We start from the raw sequence: 13,732 nt of genomic DNA, 5'->3' as shown, positions 1-13,732 counted from the left end.
TGCACAGCACTATTCCCACCAAGAGTCCCTGGGTGCACAGACCATGTGCCTGAGTATTGACCAAATGTTTCTTGAACTCTGTCAGGCTTGGTGGTCTGTCCACTTCCCTGGGGAGACTGTTCCTGTGTCCAACCACCCTCTGGGTAAAGAACCTTTTTCTAGGATCCAACTCAACCCTTCTCTAGCATAGCTTCGCACCATTCCCTCGGGTCCTGTCACTGGTCACCAAGAGATCAGTGCCTGCTCCTCCTCTTCCCCTCATGAGGAAGTTGCAGACAGCAATGAGGTCTCCCCTCAGTCTCTTTTTCTCCAGGCTGAAATGATGACTGCATTGCCTTTCAGGTGTTTTTCAATGCCTCCCAGAATAATTGTCTTCATAACTTTACCATGCACTGAAGTGAGACTGGCAGGCCTTATTTTATTTCTGGGGTCTTCCTTCTAGACCTTCTTAAAAATTGGGACAATGTTGACCAGCTTCCACTCAGCTGGGACCTCTCTGGATTCCCAAGAACGTTCAAAATCATCGAGATAGGTTTTACAATGACATCAGCAAGTTATTTGAATATTCTTGGCTGAATCCCATCAGACCCAATAAATATGTAGGGATCCAGCTGGAGCAGCAAATCCCACACAATTTCAGGGTTGAATGGGAGTTTATCCTTTCAGTCATGGTCCTCCAGCTCAGGGCACTGAGATCCCCTTCTTCCATGTTGAAGGTAGAGGCAAAGAATATGTTAAACACCAGTGCCAAGAAAATCGTATGTGTGTTCATCTCAAAGAGCATTTTGATGAACCAATCTGATTTCATACCTTAAAAAATTTGGCTTGTTTAAATGAGAAAAGAGAAATTTCAATATGTGATATTTTTGCACTTATATAGTAAGAGTTTTTGTTTTTTCTTCTCCTGGATTTCATGAGAGTAAGGTCAAGCCCATAAATACAGTTTCTGAGTGATCCTAATAAATTTCAGTCAAGCTGCAGGTATTCAGTGTATCTTCTGAAAATCTGGTATGATCAGATTCCGCAACCTAAAGACAATTTAACCACAAAGTTTACCGTATGGCTTTAAATAGCAGAAAATCAGCATTTTATAAGGAATGAAGAAGAACAACACTGGTTTTAACAGATTGTCATACATGTGTTATTTTCAAAAATTATAAAGGTACAAGACATTAAAAATACACTTAAAAATATTCTGTGTCTCTGTAAAGCTGATTAACTTACTCAAATTCTGTAAAAAAAAGAGTATTCTTCATAAAGAAGAAGAATAGTACCGTGACTCTTATTATCATGCCTGTTATTATCAAGATATTCCTGAATATATTTATTTATTGTATTTTGGACTTTTTTCTTTTACAAGTAAATATGGTTGTTTATTTAATTAATTCATTTCTTCTGTAAGGTAGAAATATATTCTCTCCAAGTCAGTTATGCAGGGGCTTCCCAGGAATAAGACAGAAGTAGACTCCATATGTATTGAATCAGAGCACTCTATTAAAGTCTGCTAAGTCTAGTGTTAGGCTGAAGCCTTCTGGTTTCCTTGTTTTGCAAATTTTCTATGGTAATTTTTCCACAGCATTAAACATGAAGATGGAACATTTGTTTACTCAAAGTTTTCAGTGTACCTTCTGTGCACGAGAAGTGAGGGTGGATCTTGGCACCACTGTAGGTATTTTTTTTTTTTTTTTTAGGTTTCTGGGCTGTAGCTCAAAGTTACTAACCACATCTGGCATCTGGAGCAGATAAAGTTCAAGTCAGGATGTCTCAACAACCAGCAAAGATGTCCAAAACTTTAGAGAGTAACTATGTGCAAATTCAAAATCATACACTAGGAATCTAGGAACCAAGACAAATCAAATATTGCGTGACTAAATGTAATCCGATGAAGCTAAGACACACATGAATTATTTTGCGCTGATTCACTTAGGTCTATGACTAATCAGGCAGAATTGACACAGTTAACACACTAGCAAACTGAAAAGGGAATGAGAGCAGGAGAAATTAGCAAACTATGCAAAAATATCAATAACTGGGAAAACACTTTGCTTAACACTTAATTTATTGCACAAATTCATTGCATAGCTTCCTTCTATTGCTCTGAGAACAAATAATCAGCCTAAATAATCAGAGATGTGTCTATACTAGCCTTTTGCCCTACATCTTTCACCCATTAGTATTAGTGAGGAGGCAGTCCTCATGGTAGCTGGTACAGTGCTACTAGCATCAATAGCTCCTGGCAAGTCAGATAGCCTGGGGGTCAAAGGCTGGTAATAGTTTTCCCATAGCAGATCCCTACAGTTTCTCATAGTACTGTTCTAGTTCAAATCAAGGCTCAGAGGGTTTCAGGCCAAGATCCAAAAGAGTATTATAGTGCCAAAAAGTAGATCTGTAGGTGGTTTGAGCTTCTAAATCCAAGACTACAATTCTCAAAAGTCTGCTGAACCATGTAAGGGACTGTATTTTTGGAGGCAAAACTTCTCTAATACAAAAGATTCCATTATTTTCAGTGTCTGCCATCATGCTAGGATTAAGACCGGTAGCTGTTTGAAACTGAAATGTAATCAGTCATCTGAAAAAATGTTTTTTTTTTCACCCAAGAACTTATCAGTGCAGCTTCATATTAAATTCAATCACAATATGTATGTTTTGACAACTTTTGCTTAAAAAAGAGGTGGTAGAGGTAGTCTGTCTTGTTTGGTGGAACACCTGAACAATTAAAGCATTCACGTAGAATATGGAGCTAAGGGATTCAAGACTTTCCACAAAGTGATTGCACTGAAATTCATATTTCCCTAGAAAGGGTTTTAACCATAGGGCTGTGAGGCTGTAGAGGGATACTGGTTTTGGTGTGAGGGAATGCCCTTCTTTTGAAGTTAGGGCACTTTACATAGTCCTTCAGTAGTTCCTGAAGTGTACCTGTGTATTTTAAACTAAGTGATCATTTTAGGTGGCTGCAGAAACATCCAGGCTTATGTGAGATATTTTTGTTATTTGTTTACATGCAAAGCAACATGATTAATTAAAATTCTAGACAATATAATTTCTTGCAAGGAATCCTGTCTCACCCTGTGGGCTTAAAAAAAATCCTACAATTATTAGCTCCACAGAGAAATGGAAAATTCCAACAGAAAAGTAATTTTATTGTAACTGTGGATTAATTTTTGCATTTATATACTGCAAAATTAGTCTTCAAGAAAAACAAAGAATGAAATAATAGATATAGAAGTAAAGCAGAAAAATCTGTGAATCTGTCAAATTCTTACATGGGATAGTTTCTGGTCATGTAACCTAGAAATTGTATCTGAAGGAGATGTAATTTATCTTGACATTAACTAGCTGTGACTAGTATTTAAAAAGAAATATATCTGCAAAACATGAGGTAAATAAACACAGCTGAGTAACAACCTAGTTTCAGACAGAGGTTCTCTGTTTTTCTGGCATCAGGCAGCATTTTTTGGTAAAAGAATCTAAATGAATTTTCATCTCTGTAATTATGAAAGGCATATGCAGTCAGAATTAAAGTAAAATAAGAAAAACAGAACTAAAAAGAGAGAGATTGAAAATGAGAAAGGTAAATAAACACACAGTATATGGTAACTACAATTAGTATACCAGAAATATGAAATACAGATGGAATATCCTGTGATAAGGAACTTGCAACTAAACATCTGTTTCTTCCAAATTTCCAAAGAAATATAGATTCACAAATTATGTTGAAATGTTTAAGAAACTAGATTATACAAACATGTCAGAAAATGTCAAATTCATATTCAAATTTTAGCTGCTTAGTTTCTGTGTTTATAGACTGTCTTTAGTACAGTCACTTTTAAATAAACAATAGTCAATAAAAATGCAGATTTATACCACATGATTACTTTTTCCTTTATATCCGTCCCAAGAGAAAGTACATCACAGACTGTCTATGTACACTAATAAAGAAGGCAAATATTCCAAATTTTGAGCAGTGGAGCCATTTGAGCTTTGAGCTATTATAGATATCTTCTATTCCCTAAGAATTATTAACAGAAAGCCTCAAAATAGTTATGGCTCAAAGTCAAAGTATTGAACTAAATATTTTGAGGCGCACTGTATTCTGCAAGACACCTTTTACCTCAGTTTAGTGAGAATGGTGGCTTAAACATTGGCATCCACACAATTTTATATGCTTGAAGGAGTAGTAGATACCCAATGGTATATTTGAAATAGAGCATTCAAGAAATCCAGATTTTCTGGAACAGCAGTGAAAATGTAACCATGCACATAACCATGAAACCCAAGTCTGCCCTATGCAATAAGTGGAGATTTCCTGTAAGTAAATTAGTTTCTCTGAGACATAAAAACTGTCATATCCTCTTGATAGTTTTTACAATCCTGAGATGCAAGAATTATGCTGAGGTGACAGAGCATATAGGTGCATGTGTACATGTGTTGCACATACACATAGGTGGAGAGGATGACTTAATGAGTTTATGGTAGCATGAAATGTTTGGGATCACATAAATGATTATTTCTTAATCCACTGTAAAATAATTTTAGATTGAATGTGGTGCTCTCTCACCTCTGCCCTACTAGGTCTAGGCCATCCTAGCCATGGAACAATATAAGATAATAAATAAAAAAGAAATTAAATATTTTTGTGACATACCAGGATGTTTACAGCCAACTAGTATGAAATGAGTTATTACTTTAGGATGACTCCAGGAAGATGGTATAATTGTATTTGGAAGATGGAAGATTCAAAAAAGAGTGTTTCCTCTGGCACATGAGAGAGCCTGTTTATCATTTTGGTTTACTTAATGAATTTATTACTAGTGTTTAATTTAGCTGTAGTGACGATATGCTAATAGCTGCTATATAGATTCTTTGCATCACAAGTATATTCTTGTGACTATTCGCTTATGTGTCTTTAGCAGGATTTTAGCTCCTCAGTTTGTTCCTAAATGCTAACACCTTTGTATCACCACAGAATAAACAATAGGCTTTGCAATCAGTGAAAGAATACTTTGAAGATCAGATCTCTGAGGTTTTATGAATCTATTTTGCACTTTGCAAATAGTTTTCACTAAAGTTGGTCCAAATTGTCATGAATAGCATTTTTCCACAGAAAATACTGGTAAACCAAAGCCACGTAATTTGTATTGGCTTCATAAAAATTTCCAGTAGCATGCTCAAGCTAATTGAAAAATATGTTGCCTATTTGGTATCATTGTGGTTTTACTTTTTTTATTCTGATTTGTCTTCAGGAAGTTCTATTTCTCTTGCGTGTTATTGCATGTGCATGTTGATTTTGTGAGTACATGCTGATGATACACCTGGTTCAGCCTGAAGAGGAGGAAACAGAGGGATCTTATCAGTGCATATAAGTGTCTGAATGGAGGGTGTCAAGAACCAGTCCCTTCTCACTGGTGCCAAGCAACAGGACGAGAGGCCACAGGCAGGAACCGAAACACAGCTTTTTACATGAACCAGAAGAAGTTCTTTGCTGTTTGGGTTACTCAGCGCTGGAACAAATTTCCCAGTGAGGTTGTGGAGTCTCCCTGGAGATATCAAAAGCTTCTTTGGACACAATTCTGAGTAATATGCTCTAGAGAATCCCGCTTGAGCAGGGAGACTCCTGGAGAACCTCCAGTGGACCCTTACCTGTTATGTAATTCTTGAAACTGCAATAACGTTTGAAGCGTGCCCCTTGCCCTGGTTGTAAAATTTTCCAGTTGAAACTGTGTCTGTTTTCAGTGGTGAAGGGAAAGGACTGCCCAGAGGAGAAGAAGGAGCAGTCTGTAAATGATTGTCTAGAAAAACAGTTTGATTGCACACATAAGTATACTTGTTGAATGATGAAAAGGAGGATGGGGACTTACTAATTTCCCCAGTATCATGAAAGAAAAGGAACTACCTCTGATAATGCAATATTTCTGCTTGATCTGGCAACTTCGCAATTCCCAAAGCCACAAACCGTGTTTATGGTTCTAGGAACAGCAGTACAGGCTGTTCACAGCATTCCTCTGACCTTTACTTGAGAAGGAGAAACAGAAAGAAGTCCTCTACTTCTGGAACATTGCTAAGTGGAACAGTTAATCAGGATGTTTTGAAACATGAATCCCAAGAATCAATGATTGCGAATTACCAAAGCCAAACTGACGTAGATGTACAGCCCTTAATTTTGAGAATATTAATGATGTGGAAGACCATCTGTAATCAGCCTAGGATCACCTGAGAAAACATTTTCAAAGTCTCAAAAGTTGCCAGCCTTTTCCCAGAGATTGTCAATTAAATCTGTAATTGTGATCGACTTTTAATTATGGAAGGAATATTATTACATTTTTTCACAGCACCAGGCTAGATTCACTCCCTATTCGGAGATCAAGTGATATATTACTTGATAGAGATCTTCTCCCTTGTAATTCTTTTAATCCAAAACTATTTGTGGCCTTTTGATGGCCATGCAGCTGTTTTGACTGTGATCTGAAAAGGCTGAGGACATTAGACGTGATAAAACAAATTAAAAGCAATCACAAAGAAAGTATTCCCCAGAAGGTTACTTCAGGTGAAAAGAAGTCAAGCAGTGTGTCTGCTGGCTATCTCAATATAACATTTAACTGTTGCTTCTCATGATTTCATCAGTTCATTCCAGCAGCATGGCTCAGCACACTTTAGCAAGTCTTTTCAGAGGCAGCAAAAATATCATTGCAAACACCCTGGAGCCACGAACTTCACCAGTTAATGTGTGTGGATGCTGACCACAGTTACGCTTTCCTTTTGGGAGTAGCAGAGACATTATATTATTATTATATAATACATACATTATACATTATATATTAAAATAACATAACATAACATAAATATAATATAATTAATGTATACTAATATATTATATTATATTATATTATATTATATTATATTATATTATATTATATTATATTATATTATATTATAATATTATATGCTTTGTTGCTACTCCTGACTTCACTGACAGGTTCCCTGTGGTCTTAAAAAGGGCATTTGCCAGTGCCATGAGAAGAGCACTTCTATACAGAGGGGATGTTGGTAAAACTCATCATCTACCTTGTTCACAGGTGTCTGTAGGATGTACATGAAGCCTCATGTATCAAACAAATAAAAACATATGATATGGAGGACACACCTGGAAAAGAGCAGTTTACCAAGTAGTGCATTTTCCAACAGGTGAAGAATAAAATGTTCCTAATGATGGCTGTGGAAAAGCACAGCATTGTGAATGAATGATCCTAGAAACTTCAGATGAATTTTTGGAACATGAGAATAAAACTTCACAGGCAGCAAAAAAGATAACTTTTTGCATGAAAAATTAGAAGTTCTTAAAATGCAGGTAGACCTATTTTCCATGATGTTGTTTTAAACCCCAGAATATTATTTGCTATTCCAGCAAACTGCATTTCTGTGCACTCAGGAGCCAGAACACTGATTCATCAGTTGAAACTTCCTTTCCTTCATCGGGAAACTACAATGCAAGGGAAAAAGAAAAATAATGCAAGGTTCTAGAAAAGCCTGACAGACATCACTGAAATCTATCTGTATTCAAGAAAATGTCCTCATCAGAATGAATCAGCTTTTAAATTTGTCCTTAAAACCCTTATTGAACTTTTTTTTGTGTCTTGAGCAACATATCCCTCTTCTTAATCCTGTGGATGGAACCATTGAAATGGCCTAAATAGATGAGGTCCTCTAAATCTTTTAACCTAATATCTCTTTTTCTGTCTTTGATAAAATCACATGCACTGCTGTATGCACTGCATCATATGATTGCGGGCTGTGAAGTCAAAGTAGGTTCATGCACAGCTGCTTAACTGTGAAAAATAAAATAAAATAATATGAAAATAATTTTAATGAAAATTTAGTCACTACTTTGACAGGATAGCATTAATCTGTTGGTGATTCAGGACTAACACGCAATGTATTAGATTTTAAAAAATATATAAACCCCATGTTCTTAAAACAGGCTGAACTGACTTCAGCTTTAGATCTCTAGCTAAATCTACTTACCAAAGCACATTCTCTTTGCTAGAACAAAGGACAGATAACCTTCAAGACCCTGAAGGACTTTACAGAAAATAACAGGAACTAAACTGTCTCAAATTGAAAACAAAGGTCTTGCTGATTGAGTAAATGTTCACAAAAAACATTTCAAAAATGAAAGTAGTGACCCTCTTTGAGGAAGTTGGAAGTGTGTTTCTTTGGGGGATGTCTGGTGCCAGAAGATATATTTTGGATTGAAGGCATCCCAGAACACAAGCAAATAGACTGGAAGGTTGCATTTTTAAAGAAGCCAGATGCATTGATGTGACAGTTCTTAACAAAATGGCCATTTTGCACAAAAATCCATACTGAATACAGAAGGTGTGGTATTGTAAATGCAGATCGTTTCTTCAGTGATGTGAAGAAAATGAAGAAAAGAACTCGGATTTGATCTGTGATACTAAAGTGTAACGTTCTAATATAAACTGTCAAAAACTGTCAACTCATTCTTATGTGGTGTATATATTGCCCTTAAATTTGCATGAATTCACAAGCAAGCAGTCTTGTTTTGAAATCAATGATGTTGCGCAAATTCTAGCTGATTGTCTGCAGTTTTAGAAAGAGCTGAAGTCAGTGCCTGAGGCACAGCTCCATAATACGTAATTGCATAATAACAAAATTCCATAAAGAATCAGGTCAAATCTCCAGTGGTAACAATGAGCATTTTGATATAAAAAACAAGGTAAAGCAGAATGATTCTTTCCCTTTTATGCACATAATCATCTAAAAAATAAGGGAATGCTTAGTTCAGTTCCCCTTTAAAAAGCATTGTGTGTTCCCATGCCTCAGATAGTGCTTCCAAGTAAGAGAGTAATTCCTCGGCCATTAGGCAGATCTGGAAGCATCTGTCAAAGTATCAAAATACGCAGCTGCAGGACATTGCAATGACTAAGATATGGAAAAGGGAGCAAAAAATAAGTTCTCTGTTTTTGGCTGCTTAACCAGAAAATTAAAAGAAAAACATTTTTTCCATTAAATTGATATGTTTTGTTGTTAACTGTACTGAAATAAGCTTGATCCTTACTTTCATTTCCCACTTCTTAGCAAAACCCCTTGTTCAAAAGGAGTGCTTTCTAGGTTTTACAGAAAAGCAAAAGGTGGGAGTTTATTCACAAATCCAGTGAGTGGTCACCTTTTCTTTTGCCAGAAGGTTGGAATAATCAGACATAGAATATAATATCTGGGATTTTCTATGAGAAATTTTTGAGATTTGAAATCATGTCCTTTACCACCTGAACGGGCATTCTAACTTCCTGGGTGTGGAATGTCTATTCAGCTATTCCTGTTAGAGTCTGTCTAATGGAAAATGCAGAAAGAAAAGAGTGAGACACTAAAACCTGGAAGAAGAGTGACTTTAGTCATTGGGACATTCACTACAGAAATAGGCACCTAGGTTCCCATTTCACTGAAATGCTATTGCTTGCAAGGGTAGGTAGAGAAAACCTTCCACTACTAAAGGAAGTTCATTCAAGAGGCAAGAGATGCAAATAGTCAGCAAGTCATGAAATAATTTTTTACAAATTTAATCTCCAACAGACTTTTCTGCACATAGCTGGTGCTTTTTGTGTATATGTTCAAATTTTGGGAAGTAAAAATTGAGTTTCTTTTTGCTCTTTCCTTATTTCTGAGTTATGAAAGCATATAGAATTTTTAGTAAGTTTGTTGTATTCAGAAGTTTGTTGTTTAATAAAAATCTTGCCAAACTTAAAAAAAATTACCGGAATAAAATAATCTAACTGCTGCGTATTGATTTACAACATTTGTTTATATTTCTCTGTACTTGGATGCTGCCAAGTTTGGCTTTTTGCTCCCTCTAAATGCTTATTATTGTATAAGGAAGCATTAAGCTTAATCCTGTTGCGGTTAAATAAGAAGGTTTAACAATTTCATTCCATGACTTCAGCTGTTCTTAGCCATGCATGCATGTCCCTTGCTACTGTTTGATTTGCTCAGAAGAGATTTTGTTCAGAATGTCGTCTATATGGAGATTCAGCATGGTTATGAACACATTATTTGGGGGCTGATAACAAAGATATTTGCTGCAAGATTGCATCTTCTTGGTTGTAAGTAGTTAAGGAAGAGAACAATAAAGTGTTTTTGATGGTCATGTCATGGGTGTAAATTGCTCAAGGGATGGAGCCATTAAAAAAGGCAAATGAGACTGAAATATTCACCACTAGGAGAATTCCAGAGGAGTCAGTGAGGAGGACGATGGTGCTGCAGTCATCTGGAATAGTTAAAACTCCAGCCACATATATGCAAACAATTTAAACTGAAATTAGTTCATTTGCAGAGAAGATTACAAGGGTGACAACAGGAAAGGAGAACCTAAGTAATGAAAGATAATGGAAGGGTATGATTTATTTAACTTTGCAAAAGGAAGGCAAAAAGGGGCTAGGATTGCTCTCCTCAAGGATAAACACCATGAGGGAACAGATCTGTTAAAGTTAAAGAACAATGCTGGTACGAGAACAAATATATAGACTGTCCCTGAGAAAGTCTTGGATTGGATGTTAGAAGAATGTCACTAACTATTAATAAAGTGTTATTCAAGCAGTCACAGCCATTCCGCAGGATGACCAGTGTACACCTTTAGGTAAAGCTAAGAGATTTACATTTCTGAGTGAGAATGCGTAGTCCAGAGGCTGAAAGCTTAGTTCTGTAGGCGTATTTCTCTAGAAGCATGAGTGTTTTTCTCTTTAAATTTGGTTTGCCAAATGAGTGTGACGTTCTTATTACTATGGACCCAGGTGTAAAGGCTCTCTTCCAAGCTCTGTTTCCAGCATGTGTTCCCAGCTTGTGCTCACATTAATTTCTTAAAATTTAGCTGATAGAAGGTCAGTTCTTCTGTACTGTGACATAATTAAATTCAAGAGCAAGTTACTGACTTAATGTAGCGTTTTCTTGCTGATCCGCTCTGCCGCGTGTTTCTGGTCATAACAAATGACCATAATAGTACCTCCTAGGCTTAAAGCCCATTAATCTGTGGATGACCTGACCATGGGTTCACTGGAAACCAGGGTTTCATTGTTTTTTATAGATAACAAGCACATTTTATTTAAGCAGCAAAGTATTTTTGCTGACAGGGATTTTGAGGTGTCAACTATAAAAACTTCCATAAGCTTTGTTAAGACATTGCAAAGAGAAAGCAAAGGGGCTTTGAAAATTACATAATTTACAATAGATTATTTACTTCTGGCTGTCAGTAATGAAAGATTTAAAGCCTAGCCCAAGTTTTATTGCAGAACAGCATTAGGGGTTATGAACTTAAAGGCACCTGTTTTTTTGTGTATTAGACTAATATGACATTTGCTGTCATATGCTGTAATATTTTCCTTGCAGGTAAAGCCTCTGTTCCATTATCAACATTTTATTGAGGAAAAATAAATCCAGCTATGGAAGACTTTATCTAAAATATCTTCACTGTCATAGGGAGCATAGGTACGGGAGCAAACGCCTGGCATAGAAAATGATAATGTCTATTGAGAAGAGTATAGTTAGATAAGATAAAATAAAATAAAATAAAATAAAATAAAATAAAATAAAATAAAACATTATTCTACAAGAAACTAACAATATTTTGGTTACCAGCTTTTTAAAATTAACATACAAGTGAGCTTTTAGTATTTTTTTTTTGGTGAGACAGTTGAGTAGCACTTTAATGATGAAATGAGAATTGTGCTCCTAAAATAGGACAAGAAAGGATATTCAGGTTAGGAAGGAAATCTAATGGAACTTGAGGTAAACACTTGAGTTTTAAGAAGAGGAATCAATTTGTCCAGACTAATTCCTGTTTCCTTCACTGAACAGTAAGTGAAATACCAAGCACATATTTTGCTTGCTATCTTTTATTCTTTAATGTGCCAGTGAAATAGTGTATGAACTTGGTTCCTGGGAATCAATTTTTGGTCTCCAGAAGAAAAATTTCAGGGTATGCAGGTTGACTCATAGACAATATTTTTTCTGTTGTTTGTCTGTCTGTGTGGGTCCATCCTTAAAAATACTTAGCAGCAATAATAAAGAGTAAGAAGAGTATTGACTATTTGCAGTTCTGTTGCAATTTTCACGTGACCTGGCAGTGTTTTTTGGATGCAAGAGCTTAAAGAAAGTAAGAGAGACTTGAAGTTGTATTATCCTGAGTTTCCCACCCATGTGCCATTACGCTTCCGCACATGGGAAGTGAGAGTCTTCACAGAAGAACTGAATGATAGAATTTCAGCTGAAAAGCATCAGGACTGAATTCTGGCATGCAGATATTTCTCTGGGACATGTTCATTATAGGTTGAAAATTTTCTTTGGTTAACTCAGTAAAGAGTAGGCTCCTACTTTAAAGTCATCCCAAGTACCCTGACTTATAAGATAATTTATTGCAAGAGATCATGCTGAAAGGTGTTTACTGGCAGAGGTGAATAAAAAACAAATATAGAACAAGTGCGCTAATAAGGGAAATGTTAGAGAGACAAACTTTTAAGAGCTTCCTGTTCTCTCCTGTGATCTGGAAGAACAAGCTGTACCTCCAGCACCTGCCCTATGCTCTGTGTATCATCTCAGCAAACATGCCATCTACTAAGCCCTGACACAGAGAAAAAACCTTCTTCAGGTCTGAAACAACATTTAAAAGGGTGCTTAATAGCTCCCTATTTCAAGCAGACATTTAAAAGGCAGATTGGTACAGAATGCACTGTTCAGCTTATGCACAAAATATATCAAGCACTTTTTGGTTTCTCAGTAATCTTAGTATGAGTAATTTTTCAGTTTCGTGTAGGTTAGACAGATCAGTGGTCATATTTAGACAAAAAAACAAAAACAACCCAGAAGCCTCAGAGGTCACCATCGGGTGGATTACCTGCTGATAGAACTTCTCTGAGACTGTGAAATGGCTCCCACATCACCAGGCCAACCACTGAATGTTACAAGAATACAAAATGGGACTAACAGTAACAAAACAAAATGAAACAAAACGAACAAACAAAAAACCCCATAACCAACCAACCAACAAAAAAGAAAAAAAAAAGAAAAAAAAACTAAAAAAAAAAAAAAAAAAAAAAAAAAAAAAAAAAAAACCAAAAACCAAAAAAAAGGAACCACATTCAAGGTAGGAGACACTTCTTGTAACTTTCTTGGTGCTTCCATATGCTGCTGGAGAGTATCCATCCCTGTGTGACGCTGCTTTCCTGGCGAAGGGCTGTGTTTGTATATTACCTGGCCAGGGGCCCTCACCCCTTCTCAGCGCCTCTGACACCGGGGCTAAATGAGAGGATGGCTCTTCAGCTCACCATGAGTCCCCTCTTTGGGAGCGTTTGGGAGTGTCTCTGCCCTGACTGCGTGTCCACAGTGTTTCAGTGTCCGTGGATCCCACAGGCCACTGCACACAGCCCTGTCCCACCCGGCCATGAGGGGACAGGAGGTTTCAAGTGGCCCATGGCAGGGCCTCAGGAGCCGCTTTGGGCCGGTGCGCGTCACAGGCCCAGCCTGAGCGATCGCGGCAGCACTGTGAACATCTGTGGGTCCGGGATCTGGGCTGCCTCCCTAGCACCAGGCCCTTCCCAATGCCCAGCTGACAGTCCCAGTTCTGCTGGATGCTGGGGGAGATCCCGAGGCTTTCACCTGACACGCAGATATCGAGTCTGAAGGAGGGGAGGATACCTGCTCTTCACGTGCACAAGCAGAGAGTGTTATT

Source organism: Cinclus cinclus, chromosome 5 (assembly GCF_963662255.1).
Source record: "Cinclus cinclus chromosome 5, bCinCin1.1, whole genome shotgun sequence".
In the NCBI taxonomy this organism is placed as follows: domain Eukaryota; kingdom Metazoa; phylum Chordata; class Aves; order Passeriformes; family Cinclidae; genus Cinclus; species Cinclus cinclus.
The sequence above is the reverse complement of the archived record's forward strand: the minus strand, read 5'-3'. Positions refer to the sequence as shown.